Genomic DNA, 19,126 nt, shown 5'->3' with positions numbered 1-19,126 from the left:
TTTCAAGGTCATATGGCTTGAACCTTAATGCAAAAAGTCCCATAGTTTTATCATGTACAGTATACATATGAGGTAAAAACAAAGGTCAAAAACTAAAACGTCAAGTTAACCTATGACATTGAGCTCAATTTCAAGGTCATAAACCAAGAACCTCAAATCAAAAGACCTTATTATATTAAGGTAACGAGTTATATCACCATATGCGTATTTTTAAATAAAAGTGGGGAGATAACTCTAATTTTATGAAAGAGTAACCTTTAAACCATTATGTATGTGTTACGACATGTCGCAACTAACAATAAAGATAAAATATGGTGTCGATATTTTAAATTGTGTTTGAAAGGAAGCGAAAATGAGCCAAAATCCAAATTAAGAAATGACCTTGACCTTTGACCTTGGCCCTTTTTTCTTTTTTTGACCAAGGACCTCAAATCAAAACACCCTATGTCTCTATCACTAATGGGGTACCAATTACAACTACATATCTATAATACTAAAATAACGAGGTCCAATTTGTCAGCCGTCATCGGGTAAAAACAACAAATCAAAGAATTCAACTTTATATATAGATAATATAGTACAATGGTGTAGATTAAAAATTACACCACTCCAGACCATTTTGTTTTCCACATAATTAATTTTGCCAATAATTAACAAGTTCCGGGTCGAATCCGATACCGATACCAATAGTATATTCACCTGTTACCTATAACCTTATCTGTACGCTCCGCATCAAGCGCACCACCAAACGGTGTATTTAGGATTTTGTTATATACAAGGGTCATAATCACGGGGTTAACACTACTAAATTCAAGCATTGTCAAATTTCTCCTATTGTTGTATTTTAATCAGTAAGACTTTCTAAGATAACAATACGAATACTTAAAATCTGGACTTAACAAATAAGGCGTATAGTACAGTTTTCAATTTGTTAGCGGGCATGACGTAAAACATCGAATCAAAGAATTCAGCTTATAAATAATATAGGACAATGCTGTTGATTAAAAATACTCCATTCCAGGACCTTTAGTGTTCTAAATAATTATTATACCAATAATTGATAAGTCCCAGGTCGACGGGTTCAAGCAGAAAAAAATTGAAAGCAGAGAAAACAATGTATACATCTTATAATCGGCATGACTTTTAATATCAGATGACAATACCAATACTAAAATAAGGCTTACGCAGTCACAGACCCGCGATATCACGGGTGTGTTCTAGTTTCTTACTAAAAATGCAAAAGGGTAAATAACTCCCATATGTAGTCTCCAAACCGCTTCGGTCAAAATTATTTTTAAGATGCTGGATATATAACGAGCAAATTGGTGAAATAATTTTGTCGTAATCTTTAATGGTTGCGAAGGAGATTTGTACACAAGAAAAACAGTGTCTGAGGAGATAACTCTTACAATAAAAAGTGTTTGGCTTAACAGGGTGACTTTCAAAATCGTATTAACTGTTCGATATCATACACATAAAAATCTAAGCGACATCTTGCGAAACAAAAAAACACCGTCAGAAAAAGTGGCGGAAGAAGAAAAAATTAATAATTAAAAACCAATTGTTCAGAGAACAATTGAATGTCTTTCCACTAAAAACAATGTATTTTAATATGAAAGTTGTAAAATTAAGTATAAAATGTCATTTCAATCGTCAAATGATAGCTTTTTGTACACTGACTCCAAAAATATATGGTTTCTATACAATATTTTTTAAATAAGGGAGATAATTTCTTACTTCCGGTTTGAAAAATGGTACTTCCTATAATATTTGAATATTTGCTTGACACTGATTCCAAATATATATGGTTCTATATACTTTTATATTAATAAAGTACAAAAAATAGCTACTTCCGGTTTACACAAGGTCACTTCCGGTTGTTTTTTTCAAGGTTAAATGGTATGATACCTTTTACCAAAAGTCTCATGGCTTTATCATGTATACATATGAGGTAAAAGCAAAGGTCAAAATCTAGAATGTCAAATTAAGCTATGACCTTGAGATTAATTTCCAGATCATAAACCAAGGACCTCAAACCAAAAGACCATAGGTCTTAATTATATTTGGTTAATGAGTTACATCACCATACGCGTATTTTTAAATACAAGAGGGGAGACAACTCCCTTTTACGTTCAACGTATTCTTGCAATCAAAAATTAAGTGTTACAACATGTTGCAACTAACAATTTAGTAAAAAAAAAATTGTTGATATCTTATACGGTTTTTGGGAATAAGTGAAAATAAGCCAAATTCAAAAATTAGAATATGACCTTGAACTTTGACCTTGACCTAATTTTCATTTTTTTGAAACCAAGGACAAGATCCCAGGTCTCAATCACTCATGGTTTACAAGATAGAAATGCATATTACTTATGTCAAATGCATAAGGGAAAATAACTCTCTTATGGAGCGTTCATATTGCTTCGGTCAAAATAGGACAAATCATGCGAAGGATATAACGAGCAATTTTATAAAATAAATTTGTCGTAATCTTTTACGGTTGCATAGGAGTAGTGGACACACGGAAAACAGTGTTTGGGGAGATAACTCATACAAAGAAAAGAATTCGGTTACGCAGGGTAAATTTCAAAGGCGCATAAACTGTTCGATAGCATGAACCAAATATCTAAGCGACATATTGCGAAACAAATATTTATCACAAGAACAAAATTAGGCGGAAGAAAAAAAAAAAAATCAGAAGAAATACAATAGGTCTTTCCATAGAAAATTGGAAAGACCTAATAATCAGAAGAAAACCAATAGGTCTTTCCACAGAAAAGTGGAAAGACCTTATTAAATTATTTGTATTGTCGTGTAATCAGGTTAACCTTGTATGCGGTCAAATTTAGTGCTTGGTAATCCACCCATCGATCGATATTTTGTGTCTGTTATACAGACAAAAGGTGATTTGGTATGCGTGCCAATGGAGACAACTCTCCATCCAAGTCGCAATTTGTAAAAGTATACCATTATAGGTCAAAGTACGGTCTTCAACCCGTAGCCTTGTCCCACATTGAACAAAAACAAGCTATAAAGGGCTCCAAAAAAGAACCACACCATCAAACGACAACTACTTAACATGATATTCCTGTTTTAGGACAAGTGCAAACAAATGTAGCGGGTTGAAACGTTTTAAAAGGTATCAACCTTCACCCCTATCTATTGTCTTTTTATTATTTTTTTTGGTGCTTTTTGTAAATATGAAAAGTCAAGCGATTTTCCACTAATTTTTGAAGTTTCCTTATTATGTTTATTATTCCTCTTATGTTTTGTTGTTGCAATACTGTTGCAGTTACGACGGGTGCCGCATGTGGAGCAGGATCTGCTTACCCTTCCGGAGCACCTGAGATCACCCCTAGTTTTTGGTGGGGTTCGTGTTGTTTATTCTTTAGTTTTCTATGTTGTGTCATGTGTACTATTGTTTTTCTGTTTGTCTTTTTCATTTTTAGCCATGGCGTTGTCAGTTTGTTTTAGATTTACGAGTTTGACTGTCCCTTTGGTGTCTTTCGTCCCTCTTTTATATATAGGTCACACGCTGACAAAAACATATGTACTCACGCAGAAGTCTGTATGTGCTTGTTCAAAATTATGACGCAGAAATTATTTATTATTCTGTCTTTAATGGGGCCGGGTTTTTTCACTTTTAAAATATGTAAAATTTAACATGTCTGTGCCTTTTAAAGCTATTTATACATTATTGATTTTTGCTCATTGTTGAAAGTTGTGTTGTGACCTATATTTGAAACAAAGAATATTCATTAGAAAACATAGTAATTAGGTAAAATATATTGATGGACGTAATGGTACATTTGCTCATTCAAACATTTCGCTCTTCTCTAACAATAAAGCTTGGAAATAAATCGGCCACCTATGTCGAACAAGAAAAAATCATGTGGTTTATATATTGACTTCTAAATAATACCACTTCAATACACAAAGGAGTAGGTCCGGTAAGATTTCATCAGAAGAAAGATTTTGGATACTTTTTAAACACTTAAGTGTCAACTTCAGTCGATTCAATTAGTTAATGTGAAAGATTTTAACTGAGTTAGTCATTAAAGACGTTCAAATTCAAGCTTAAATATGAAAATGTATCAAATATGCCAGTATATATCACTTTTCAGATGGTTTCTGTCAAAAATGAAAGTGGCCGCATCCGTGTTCACTCTCAACCACGACACAACAAAAACACAACACTCAAATGCAACACTCACAAACGAACTATAATATAACAATGGTCGGAAACCGTCTTAAATTTAACGCAATAAAAAGTACCCGATTAATGGGCATTATATTGTCAAAAAACCAGCCCATAGTTATTTAGCAGAAGTATTCTGCTTTCCAATAAATAGCTTAAAGCTTACGTTTGAACAATTTTGTAAAACTGCTATATTTTGGGATCAAAAAGGGGTCTAACTAGACCTACTCCTTTGTGAATGTTTAAAATATTCAATAATATCGATAAAAAAACTTTTGATGAAGGAATTAGGAATTGAAGCGAGAAAATAAACGGGCTTGTAATGATAAAAAAAAAGAGAAAAAAATATGATAAACAGCAACCAACTACAACAGCATCGCCCCATTTTCGAACCTTTAACTCTCCACAAACCTGAGACGGTGGTGTCATAGCAAAACATAAGATCAGCTTATATTTCAACATCATTTATTTTTTTGAATTAACAATGAGGGACTGAAAAGATATAAGACAATTTTTTCAATTCTTTTTATTGATATGAATTTAGCGGCATTAAATATATAGTTAAGATGTTAAGTAAGAAAAAGATCTGTTCCATATTGATGGGGTATGATAAATCCAGCGTCTATTTCTCCAAATATGTATGAAATAAAGAAAAAGTAAACTGGCAATGTTACGAACTGTAAATAATGCATGAAATATTGATGCTGTATATATTCACCTTATGTTTATAATTTGCATTTTATAAATGCGTTCCCATCACCACAGACACATTTTTTTCTCATATTGGATACATTTCCTTAGTCGGATGTTTTTTTTTTATCCGTTCGGACATAAATACATTCCACGGGATTGTATTCTCCCACTGAAATGATTTCAAGAAATTAAACCGGTGTTGTTTTTTTATCTCCCATAGTAATGTTTAATTCCATATATTTAAAAAAGAACATGTGGTATGATTAAAAATGAGACAAGTCTCCCGAAAAGACTAAATAACACACAAATTTACAACTATAGGTCATCGTACGGCCTTCAAAATGAGCAAAACCCATACCACATATTCAGCTTTAAAAGGCCCCGAAATGACAAATGTAAAACTATCCAAACGAGAAAACAAACGATTTAGTTTATATACAACAAATGAACGAAACATAAATATGTGACACATATCTTGATTTTGCCGTTTGATTAGGGACTTTCTGTTTTGAATTTTCCTCGGAGTAATGATAAATGATGACTTTTTGTAAATACTGCCTCTTTGAACATGTTCATGGTATGCTTGATTCGAATTTATTCAAGTCCATAAACTTGTATAAAGATGAGAAAACATATAAACTTTCCCAGCGACTACTAGTTTATTGTTATATGATGATATTATCTAATTACTTATCAAAGGTACCATGTTGATAATTTAGTACGCCAGACGCGCGTTTCGTCTACATAAGACTCATCAGTGACGCTCATATCAACATATATATATATATATATATTTATAAAGCCAAACAAGTACAAAGTTGAAGAGCATTTAGGATCCAGAATTCCCCAAATTTGTGCCAAATACAGCTTAGGTAATCTATGCATGGGATGAGAAAATCCTTAGTTTTCGAAAAAAGTCAAAGTTTTGTAAACAGGAAATTTATAAAAATGACTACATTATTGATATACATGTCAACACCTAAGTGTTGACTACTAGTCAGGTGATACCCTCGGGGACGAAACGTCCACCAGCAGTGGCATCGACCTAGTGGTGTAAATACTTATCAAAGGTACTATGATTATAATTAAATACGCCAGACGCGCGTTTCGTCTACATAAACTAAATTGTATAGCGCTCTGGCTCGGAATTTGATCGGTATAATAATTATAGTTCGTTTCTGTGTGTGTTACGTTTCTGTGTTGTGTTTCTGCTGTGTCGTAGTTCTCTTATATTTGATACGTTTCCCTCAGTTTTAGTTTGTAACCCGGATTTGTTTTTTCTCTATCGATTTATGAATTTTGAACAGCGGTATACTACTGTTGCCTTTATTTAAAGTTTTTGAATAGGGTTCTCGCGTAAACTGCATTCATAGAAATTATACCTTATTTATTTATGTACAATTATTGATTGTATAAAACACAAAATATAGTGCGAACTTCGGAACTGACCCCAAACTGAAAATGTTCTTCAAAGTCCTTATAGGATATTAATCCAGTGAGGAAACTGATGGACTGTTTGAAGAAAATAATATCAGAGTGTATATATACACATATCAAGTAAACAATTAAAATATTTATTGTAACTTTTATGTGTCGTTAAAACGGGATGGGGGTAACAGTTGTAGTGATTTTATGGGCAATTTCCATTAGCAAAAAATGCAATAATCTAATTTAAGAACGTTAATGAAAATCATATAAAACAAGCCGGATCTCATCTTTTTTATGGAATCTTTGTCTATTGTTTTATTTTATTTATTTTTGCTTCTATCTGCATAGTTCTACCATTATTTAGCTGGTCTTCTAGTATAATGTTTTGCAAATATACATATCTGTTTCCAAGCACACATTTTCTGATGAGTCTTTTGTATACGAAACGCGCGTCTGGCGTAAATACAAAATTTAATCCTGGTATCTATGATGAGATTATTTACGACCACTGGGTCGATGCCACTGCTGGTGGAGTTTTAATTCCCCGAGGGTATCACCAGCCCCGTAGTCAGCACTTCTGTGCAGACATGAATTATCATTGATATGGTCATATTCATAAATTAACTGTTAACAAAACTTTAAAATTTTTGAAATACTTATGCTTTTCTACCTCAGGAATAGGTTACCTTATCTGTATTTGGCAAAACTTTTAGGATTTCTTTCCTCACTGCTCTTAAACTTCGTACTTTATTTGGCCTTTTTAACTTTTTTGGATTCGAGCGTCACTGATGAGTATTTTGTAGTCAAAACGCGCTTGACTTTACATCTCAGCGCTAGACTTTAGATCTCCAGCGCTGGACTTTACATCTGCAGCGCTAGACTTTACATCTTCAGCGCTTGACTTTACATCTCCAGCGCTGGACTTAACATCTCCAGCGCTGGACTTTACATCTCCAGCGCTTGACTTTACATCTACAGCGCTGGACTTTAGATCTCCAGCGCTGGACTTTACATCTCCAGCGCTGGACTTTACATCTCCAGCGCTAGACTTTACATCTTCAGCGCTAGACTTTTCATCTCCAGCGCTAGACTTTAGATCTCCAGCGCTGGACTTAACATCTTCAGCGCTAGACTTTACATCTTCAGCGCTGGACTTTACATCTCCAGCGCTAGACTTTACATCTCCAGCGCTTGACTTTACATCTTCAGAGCTGGACTTTACATCTCCAGCGCTTGATTTTACATCTCCAGCGCTTGACTTTTCATCTCCGGCGCTTGATTTTACATCTTCAGCGCTAGACTTTTCATCTCCAGCGCTAGATTTTACATCTCCTGCGTTGGACTTAACATCTTTAGCGCCGGACTTTACATCTCCAGGGCTTGATTTTACATCTCCAGCGCTAGATTTTACATCTCCAGCGCTGGACTTTACATCTCCAGCGCTAGACTTTGCATATCTCCAGCGCTAGATTTTACACATCTCCAGCGCTAGACTTTGCATATCTCCAGCGCTAGATTTTACACATCTCCAGCGCTAGACTTTACATCCCCAGCGCTAGACTTTACATCTTCAGCGCTTGACTTTACATCTCAGCGCTAGACTTTAGATCTCCAGCGCTGGACTTTTTATCTGCAGCGCTAGACTTTACATCTTTAGCGCTTGACTTTACATCTCCAGCGCTGGACTTTACATCTCCAGCGCTGGACTTTACATCTCCAGCGCTTGACTTTACATCTACAGCGCTGGACTTTAGATCTCCAGCGCTGGACTTTACATCTCCAGCGCTGGACTTTACATCTCCAGCGCTGGACTTTACATCTCCAGCGCTAGACTTTACATCTTCAGCGCTAGACTTTTCATCTCCAGCGCTAGACTTCAGATCTCCAGCGCTGGACTTAACATCTTCAGCGCTTGACTTTACATCTTCAGAGCTGGACTTTACATCTCCAGCGCTTGATTTTACATCTCCAGCGCTTGACTTTTCATCTCCGGCGCTTGATTTTACATCTTCAGCGCTAGACTTTTCATCTCCAGCGCTAGATTTTACATCTCCTGCGTTGGACTTAACATCTTTAGCGCCGGACTTTACATCTCCAGGGCTTGATTTTACATCTCCAGCGCTAGATTTTACATCTCCAGCGCTGGACTTTACATCTCCAGCGCTAGACTTTGCATATCTCCAGCGCTAGATTTTACACATCTCCAGCGCTAGACTTTGCATATCTCCAGCGCTAGATTTTACACATCTCCAGCGCTAGACTTTACATCCCCAGCGCTAGACTTTACATCTTCAGCGCTTGACTTTACATATCAGCGCTAGACTTTAGATCTCCAGCGCTGGACTTTTTATCTGCAGCGCTAGACTTTACATCTTTAGCGCTTGACTTTACATCTCCAGCGCTGGACTTTACCTCTCCAGCGCTGGACTTTACATCTCCAGCGCTTGACTTTACATCTACAGCGCTGGACTTTAGATCTCCAGCGCTGGACTTTACATCTCCAGCGCTGGACTTTACATCTCCAGCGCTGGACTTTACATCTCCAGCGCTAGACTTTACATCTTCAGCGCTAGACTTTTCATCTCCAGCGCTAGACTTCAGATCTCCAGCGCTGGACTTAACATCTTCAGCGCTAGACTTTACATCTTCAGCGCTGGACTTTACATCTTCAGCGCTAGACTTTACATCTCCAGCGCTTGACTTTACATCTTCAGCGCTGGACTTTACATCTCCAGCGCTTGATTTTACATCTCCAGCGCTTGACTTTTCATCTCCAGCGCTTGATTTTACATCTTCAGCGCTAGACTTTTCATCTCCAGCGCTAGATTTTACATCTCCTGCGTTGGACTTAACATCTTTAGCGCCGGACTTTACATCTCCAGGGCTTGATTTTACATCTCCAGCGCTAGATTTTACATCTCCAGCGCTGGACTTTACATCTCCAGCGCTAGACTTTGCATATCTCCAGCGCTAGATTTTACACATCTCCAGCGATAGACTTTGCATATCTCCGGCGCTAGATTTTACACATCTCCAGCGCTAGACTTTACATCCCCAGTGCTATACTTTACATCTTCAGCGCTTGACTTTACATCTCCAGCGCTAGACTTTAGATCTCCAGCGCTGGACTTAACATCTTCAGCGCTAGACTTTACATCTTCAGCGCTGGACTTTACATCTCCAGCGCTAGACTTTACATCTCTAGCGCTAGACTTTACATCTCCAGCGCTAGGCTTTGCACATCTTCAGCGCAGGACTTTAAAGGACACTTTATGATCTGTGTGAAACCAACAGGGCTCCGTACAAATGACATAGTCATAGTTTCAGATTTTGTTTTAAAATATCAAAATTAAAATTGTCTATACTGATGCCTATTGATTTCAATGGTAGTCTTTGTAATACGTAGAGATGCTTAAAAACATTAGAAAAAAGGTACAAGATGATTTATTGAAATAAAAAAGATTCTCTGACGAACTAGGGACACACACAGTTGACCTGATCCTGAAAATATCAAACAAAAAGAATTAAAAATCTAAATTAATTTGAATCAACATTATTAGAAAAATGTGTACTCTTGAACAAATGATCTAAAGGTAAACTATTCACGGTTACTGTTCCATAAAAGGCCATATCAGAATCAAATGGATGATGAATAATTCAATTGATCATACCCAAAATGAAAATAACGTCACGTCATTTGTTGAATTTCAATTGTTAAAGATATTTATAACTAATCACGACGCTTTTGTATACAATTTTAAAAACATTAACAAGAATGCATTTGATTCTGAAACGTCAAAAAAAGCTTATTCTTGGTAAATGGAAGTTATAACTCCATACACCAAGATCATTACCAAAATAAATATTGAAATATAACTCGTTATAACATTTGTCAAGATGTTGGGCACACCCATGAACTTTCTTCTCTTACTTTAGAAATAAACTATGAAACTGCAGTCAATTCGATCTATAATCTTTTAATAAAATGCCATATACATTGTAAACGCAATTCAATTAAGGATTACTTTCTCTTCTCCGTCGTTTTATAATACTGGAGTATATTTGAAGGTTTTGTTATTTGGATGAAGAGTTGTCTCATTGGCACTCAGACCACATCTTCCTATATCTATTTACTTACCAATATCGCTTCACAGAGTGCAGCTTTAGCTGTTGCAGTAGCACAATTAGCTACGGGTATATAAACTCCAGTAACAGTAACAGTTACACAATTAAGACCAGTAACTGTAATATTCAGTATTTTTAGTGATTAAGATTATAAAACAATGTTGACTGCTGTATATTACACATTTTTACCTATTACATCTGTTTTTTGTATGTTTATATAATGGAACTTGATACGACTGTCATATAAGTGAGGTTTAGCTAGCCATAAAACCAGGTTCAATTCACTATTTTCTACATAAGAAAATGCCTGTTCAAAGTCAGGAATATGTCTGTTGTTATCCATTCGTTTAGTTTGTTTGGGCTTTTGGTTTGGTCATTTGATTAGGAACTTTCCGTATTGAATTTTCCTCAGAGTTCAGTATTTTTGTGATTTTACTTTTTTCGAAATTCAATATTTATTGCTTAGTATGAGTCAGATTAAGTTTCATACATGTAACAACAAATATTAAGGTAATCGCATGAACTCGGAAAGGAGCGAAATAGGGTGTATCAACAGGTTATTGTCTCCTGCTATGATCTGCTATGGATGCATTACCCGTAATGCAAATTAACACGTTATCAAAACATCGCAATCATATGTATATGCATTGGTATCTTAAGATCTAAGACCAAAACATATCGATATTGAGTTGAAGCACTGATATGGATCTTCAAATTTGGTGCTGTGTTTGGAATAGGTGGTTTGTTATTGTTTTGCATATTTGTAATCTATAGTATTTATACTTTCATTATAATAGTTAAAAACAGCAAATTACCATACAAAAGTAAAATGCTTCATACTTGAAGTGTGTGTTTTTTTTGGACACAAGACATAAATTTTCAGTGAACTTTTTAGAAACATATAATAGGTTTAGGCAAACATATGCAATGAACATAGGCGCTTTCCGTTGTCGGGACAATTCTAATAATCCGAAATTTATAAGGCATTGTACAAGAGCATGCAGATTTGCAACACACATTTCTCGGTTGAATTGTTTTACGTGTGGCAATTTCGGGACTTTTATATATGACTATGCGGGTTTGGTTGAGCTCATTGTTTAAGGGCGTACAGTAGAGGTCAATTAAGATTTTGCATCCAACCGGTTTTGCTTAAATACTGTTGTCTGAATAATTCATTTAATCCAAAATTCCTAAGGCATTGTAAAAGTGCATGCATATGTGCAACAAATATTTAACTTACAAGTAGGAGTAGTTGCTCCAGGATTAGCTGGAAGTCCGCCACCTGTGTAAAACCCTACTGGGGCTAGTGCATTATTGTTAATGTTGGAATATCCGATGAAGTATGGTACCGTACTAGTCGCTGAAAAAATATATTCAATACTTTTATAAACAGGCATATATATACGTTTTGACAATTATATTTTGAGTTAGGTGAAACAAGTCAAGCCATCCCTATTGCATACAGAAACAGACTGTACAATCTAGGGATAAAATATTACTTTATATCGTTACGAAAAATATATCTGTTGCTTAGAAGAGCGTGAGGTTAAGCCCTCTATCTAGCTTGTATCGTCATTCTCTACGTCTTTATCACCTTGCTCAGTCGCTCCGTTATTCACGTATTACGGCTTTGAAATGAGAGCAGGCATTATCAGCGACGTAAAAATTTCTCATCAGTGACGTCTCAATGTGTGAGGATAGGTTATCAAGTTTGCGTTAGTCAAGCGTAGGCTGATTTGGGAAGTGTAAAAAGACCAGTTATAGAACAATTACAGTAACTGTAATTGTACTTATTTTCGCGGTGTAATTATTTTCACGAATTTCGCGGTTGAAAGGCAATAATTATAAAATCGCGAAAATAAATACCCGCGAACGTGTTTGAAATACACAATTCGCGAAAATAAGTACCCGGGAAAAAAAGTACAAGTACAGTAACAGATAGTCGGATTTTATTCGTATAGATACCGTAAAGTCACTCCGCTCACTCGTCAAAAAGGTTAACAATGTGGCTCGCGGCTGATATTTTACTATAATAATCTGTAGAAAACCCTAATGTACATCAATTGACATGTGGCCTTATCGGACTTGAAAAATAAGTTTTAACACATTGATTTCAAATATCAACGCCGTTGCAATGGCATGTATAAAGGGACGACAAAAGATACCAGGAGAATATTCAAACTCATAAATCGAAAATAAACTGACAACGCCATGGCTAAAAAAGAAAAAAACAAACAGACAAACAATAGTTCCCATGCCATAGAAAAAATGGAAGTCCATAAAACCTGACAAAATTCAAATAACAATTGAACAGAAACAACTGAATGAACCTGAGATATCGATTTCGTTGTAAAGTCAATGCAAATGTATATGCTCTGCTTTGTTTCGTCATACTTATATTCATTCCCTTCGACTATCAATATAACTTATATCCTCATCTCGAGTATTCGTATAATCTATGTTCTTCATCACTAGTACATCAAACACTTTTTGAATTATGTAATTATTTTTTTTTGTTTTTATCTTAAATGTACTACTAGTATTTATGTTATTATGTTTAAATAGAATAAAGTGAAATAAAAATGAAAGCTGTAAATAGTTACTCGCAAATTTTGTAACGTATACAGCCTAAATACATGTTAACTTTTTCGTATCATATATTTTTAAAAAGGTGGAAAATTTCCCAAGACTAGTGGTTGATTTATTTGAACTGTTCATTCAAAGAAATACTGACTTATGTATGCATGATCTACAAAGTAATTATATCTTACAAATTTAACCATTTGTTTAGATACACCTACCGGCTATAAGAGAAGTTCGTACTGCATTTAGTTCTGCTGTCGACCTAGGCTCAAACAATCGTCCTCCCACAGTAGCACATGCTGCCTGAAAAGCATATATCGTATATCGGTTAAGAACGATCAATATCATTGAAAAAATATACATGAATACAGTAAGCCAGATGGAAATACTGAAATATTATGGAATATACCTTGCCATACAAGTTGAAAGTAACAACTAGACCTTATCATACGGCATATAACAAAGAGCAAAACATAGACCGAATAGCAAGCATTAAAAAAACTGAAATTAAAAAAGCTAAAAAATTCAAATGTCAAGACTAACGGCCTTATCTATTTACAGTGATTGTCGTTTATAGGATACTGTTCGATGTGAGCTACGGTGCTGAAGACCGTATTTTGACTTATAACGGTTTAGTTTTACAAATTGTGACTTGAATGGAGAGTTGTCTCATTGGCACTTATACCAAATCTTCTTATACCTATATATAAACATGAAAGGAAAACCACTACATTGAAGACCTGTTGGTGACCTTCTGCTGTTGTTTTTTCTAGGGTCGGGTTGTTGTCTCTTTGACACATTCCCTATTTCCATTCTCAATTTTATCAAATTTGATATAAAGATAGCAGACGAAAGCCATTGCATATCAGGCCCTTGAATATAAAAGTCACATAAAAAATATATAGCATCAGTCTATAACAAGCATGACATAACTCACGTGTATAAAGTTAAAAAAAAGAACTTACACTTGCAGCGCCGAAATTGTTCAAAGCAAATGTTGTTGCTAGGTAACATTTATTTGCATCACCATTGACAACAGCTGCGAATCCTGCTGGACATGCTGCTTTAGGGCTGCATTGGGCTAAGTTAAAAAAAAATATTTTGATTATAAAATAGAGAAAAGTATGTTTACACAGATAAAATAAGGTTTACAATTGAATATAAAGAATAAGGGTCCGAAAGATAATCACATAAGCTAAAAAGCTCTTTACTCTGTCTCCCGCCTTAATTTTATATGCTATATATTAAATCGTTTCAATATAGTGAATTCATAAACATAATATATGAAATATTCCAAAAAACGAAATGAAATATGACAGTATAGCGAAAGCTTAATTAATTATCAAAGTTCAAAATGTCCTATGCATGATGTCAAAATCTAAAAGATTATGGGACATTGTTGTTCTCACTCCCTGTAAAGATCATCAATTAAGGTTATTCCTTGATTTCAATAATTTAAAAACACGTTGATAACTAATTCTTATGGTTTTCGCGTGTTAGAATAAAGGCCAAAATCCTAAGGAACTGAAATCGCAAAAAGAAAAATACTAAAATTACCGAACTTTTTGTACATACCTGTTGTTGTTGTAGGACATGTTGTCTGTACCGGCGTGGAACAAACTGGACATCCACTGACAGGAACACTGACAGGAACACTGCCTGGAGCAGGCGTAGTTGTGAGTGCGGTACCTCCACCGAGAAGCGCCAATAGGAGTAATAGTGGAACTGAAATAAAAATAAAAAGATATATTTTGCGTCATAATAAAAGAATCATCTCCAACTAGTCGAGTTGAGCACTAGACAATTCATGTATAAAAACAGACTCTCAAATCGTTACTTTAGTTCTTTTGTCTTTAAGTAAATTGTGATTTGTGCATTATGCCAATCTGACGAGTAAAATGATTTTGCAACCAAATTCGAAAGTGTAGTATTATGTTGCCGTTTCACCACTATCACAAATGGAGAATACGTTACTGAGTCGAAAACTTCAGACCCGTCTATACTTTTGAACATTAACATATGTTTAAACTAATCCCTGTTATAAATAAAGGAAGATGGAGATATCACAACCGTATTCAACCCCGCAATATATTCGTCATATGCCTTTCTTAAGTTAAGATATAAAAAAGAAGATGTGGTATGATTGCCAATGAGACAGCTATCCACAAAAGACCGAAATGACACAAACATTAACAACTATAGGTCACCGTACGGTCTTCAACAATGAGCAAAGCCCATACCGCATAGTCAGCTATGAAAGGCCCCGCTAAGACAATGTAAAACAATTCAAACGAGAAAATTAACGGCCTTATTTATGTAAAAAAAATGAACAAAAAACAAATATGTAACACATAAACAAACGACAACCACTGAATAACAGGCTCCTGAGAGCCTTCTTGTCAGTGGTTTTCATTGGTTGCTGGAAGACATATTGTCTTTTTGTATCTATTAAACGAGGATATTTTGGGACATTTTGTATTCAATGACTTTCAAATCGATGTGTACAGTGTATACACAACTATTCTCTGTATTTTCTATTCTGATAATTTTTATCTTGGTAATTTACGCATCTAATTTTATCTTGGTAATTTACGCTTCTACAAACATGAAGTAATTTCCCCAAAATATTCAATTTTAAGACTTAAAACATGAACAGAATGGCAGATTAGATTTCTATATAAAATAACTGATGGCAAATGCTGTGAAGCTTCTGGTCAGATAATAGTTTGAAAAATATTACTTTTGATGTAAAACTTGTTTTATTGACAAAAGTTTTAAAGATGTCAAAAACATGAACATTACACACATAACACACAGATACAATTAATATTTCTTTCAGTTCTTCATTGATTATTAAAATGTATGACCCTCTCAAGGGAGTTTTTACCTATCAAATATATAATTCTTCTCCATTGGATGATTACATCGATGACGGGGACTTGAAAATTCCGAATTACTATTTATATCTTATGCAAGTAAGGATACTTTAAATTAAGAACAATACTTACGTCCCATCATAAGAATTCCCCCAAATCCACCACCCCCTCCATCTCCTATATCGGGACTATCTACTACAGAAATCTGGGCAGGAAAACTGTCTCCAGTTTGAATAATAGAGGCGCTTTCTGCATCATCAAATACTCGGGTATTTCCTAATCCATTGAATTGAGTTGATGGCGACACAAGAAGTAGCACAACAATCACATACGGAATCACCATTGTCCTGTAAAATTAGAAACAGTTGTTTAGAACTACGTTACTAATTTTGTATGAACCCCTTTTCATTTACTTTTGTTTTTTCATACGATGTTTCAAAAGGAGGTCTTTCCACAAAAAAACTTAGTCAAAATTGCATGACCATTGTTACAAGTTATTATGATGAAAGTTGAAACCTTCCGTCATGTATGTCTGTTTATTTCTTTGAAAGTTGCATTCATTCTAGTTTCGTCTAAATACACGTTCCCCGAAAAATTAAGAAGGAAACATTAATCAAATTGCTCAAACATTGTAACAAATTAGAGTGACGATAGTATAATGTTTTATTAAGGTAGGAATCACCGGTGAAAATCGAAGCCTCAAAGGGAATCAAGTAATGTACTTGGTTTACACGGGTTTATTAAATTTTTAAGGAATACTCCAGCATGATTTTTTTCGCTTATATATATAATGTTAAAGGGAAAATATTGCAATGGTGAGAGACAAGTTTTTAAAACAGAATACACATATTTTGATTGGATTAAATCAATTGAATAAAAAGTTTAAATTCATTTCCGATTTGAACAAGCCAATTCACTTCTGGTTTAGAATTTAGAATTAGAAGGAAAATATTTATCAGAACAATTTTTATTGATTTGAGATTTTTCTGATTAATACAATCGTTATTCTTTTAGGAATAACATCATAGGGTTATAGTCCATTTGCATATTACCGGTTTGATTCTGTTATTACACACTTTTTAAACGAATTGCTTCCCTTTATGAATCTTAGACTGGTTCCATACCAGACAAAATTGGCTTTTACCAATGCAAAGCATAGCAAATTGAGAGTAGTGTATCGGCGGTTCAACTAATTTTTCACGAAAAACAATTTCTGGTGACAAAAGTATTTAGCTGAACAACAAATTAATGTAATTAAAAGATTTGAAAACCTTAAATATTACTCACATTACGCACAGGTATTTTCGCTCTTTATGCTAGCTCCCCATTGAAAATAAAAAAAGTCCCTCATAAGGGAGACAACTAAAAAGGGATCTCTAATAACAGAGTCAATTGATGGGAATTGGAAAATAGCCTATTGTGCTATAACTTCTCCTAAAATATATTTCCCTTGGTATTATATCGAAATGCGGGAGTTTTCGTACCAGCTTTTGTGTAAAAAGAATACAAAAGAGACCAATATACCATATTTTTATTTATTGTAAATGCTCTACTCTTCGGGATTATTATCTTATCAACTATCGACATGTAGCTTTTAGACAGTGGCCTATTAAAGTAATCAAGTCTTTAATATAATAAAGCCTATTATCATTCACATTTATATAAAAAAACTAATGTTAACAATAACCTGTCCCAAGTTAGGAACCTGTAATTCAGTGGTTGTCGTTTGTTTATGTGTTACATATTTGTTTTTCATCAAACTATAAAGACGGAATCAAAACTGTATCGTATGCCCTTAAAACACAGAATATTATTTAAATTTAAATGCTGTGAAACAATCAGTTTTGTATTCCACTAAAGAACAAAACTTAAACTTGATATGGCTTATTATATACTGAGTGATTTAAGTTCAGCAACAAGTTTTTTTTAAATATATTTTGTTTATTTCCGAAATTAACAATTCCTTTCAAACAGACAACAAATAACCTAACGTAACAAATAAAAAAAACATAGGTTTTATATTTGTACCACATGAAAACTTGAAAAATTGATAATCAAATTTCACATTTTCTACATATTTTTTAACTTATGATCAAACTATAATGTATAAACGTACAATCTCAGAAAATATTACTTACACAACAAGGTGTTGACTGGAAGGCTGTGAGGTGGTATTGCAAAACTTAACTTTTTAAAGAATATATATAGTAAATGATTGACAACAGGAAAAGTCAAAAGTTCGTTGTTCTTGTATTGCCAGTAGTAAACATGTCGCGTTACCGACTTAACGGCCAACAAACATCATCCGCTCGTGTTTTTTTTAGCCCGGAAGAAAACAATGTTGATATCAGGAAAAGTCAAAAGTTCGAAGTTCTTGTATTGCCAGGAGTAAAAACTATAAAATGTTTTTACTGGTTTTAATCAGTGTAAATACACCGTATGTGTGGTAATATTTTTATCATCTTAACGGTCAATGAAAGCGATAACGATGATCGAAAATATTCATTAAATATTCTCGTAAAATAGATGACCACTGAAACAAAAGAAAAGTTACTCTTCTTATTATGAGTTAGTAAACAACACTATTATGTTATGGCTGTCAGTTTTTATTGATGAGAAAACCACCTCCAGGAGGATAATGACAACCTAGTCAAATGTATTTTGCCGTTTTAGAATGTAAAAGATTATGGATAATCTCATTGATTGAACACCAAAATGAAAACAACGTTACGTAATTGGATGACTATTGTGACGTTTTAAACCATTCACAACGTTTTGGAGAACGCTTTTGAAAATATTACTTAGCATGAGTTAGATTTCGAAACTGCGAAGTTGAGTTGACCGTACCTGTAACGTGGCGGGAAACAAATAAACAACCATAGTATTGATAGGCGAATCAGATACAGTTAATCGACTTCTCATAATTTTTGAACACCGAGGACTCTATTTCTTTTTATGCAAAAGTCGACGAAATAAACAAAACACAATAGATTTTTTATTGCTTAAAATTGAACCACCTTCCTACTAAGCCCTGAAAAATCAAACATTCAGTATTTCCGTTTAATGACTGTCACATATTCTTGAGATTAGGTATACCATCCTTATAATAAGTTGTTTGAAAAGCTCAGCAGAATTGAAAACCAAAAGTCGATAAAGTTTCAATTAATTATGGTTTGAAATTTACTTTTCCATGCCTTTTTTAAAATATTTTCTATAATGTATT

At 34.3% G+C, this 19,126-nt stretch overlaps 1 protein-coding gene and 1 long non-coding RNA gene across 2 annotated transcripts in view; both read right to left on the bottom strand.

The window, feature by feature from the left end:
- Positions 1-18,067, bottom strand: part of LOC134693454 (uncharacterized) — a 34,811-nt gene extending 16,744 nt beyond the window's left edge. The window contains exon 1 of the mRNA XM_063554282.1: positions 18,042-18,067. The gene's annotated coding sequence lies outside the window, so the exon portion shown is untranslated. The remainder of the gene's footprint in view (positions 1-18,041) is intronic.
- Positions 10,457-14,069, bottom strand: LOC134693414 (uncharacterized). Its single transcript, XR_010102398.1, has 4 exons — positions 13,993-14,069; positions 13,246-13,330; positions 11,685-11,804; positions 10,457-10,561 (listed from the first exon to the last, which is right to left on the bottom strand). It is a non-coding gene; the product is annotated as an uncharacterized LOC134693414 (long non-coding RNA).
- Positions 18,068-19,126: the final 1,059 nt, after the last annotated feature.

This window comes from Mytilus trossulus, chromosome 12 (genome assembly GCF_036588685.1).
Source record: "Mytilus trossulus isolate FHL-02 chromosome 12, PNRI_Mtr1.1.1.hap1, whole genome shotgun sequence".
NCBI lineage: Eukaryota > Metazoa > Mollusca > Bivalvia > Mytilida > Mytilidae > Mytilus > Mytilus trossulus.
Note: the sequence above shows the minus strand (reverse complement) of the source record. Positions and strands in the feature narration are given on the sequence as shown.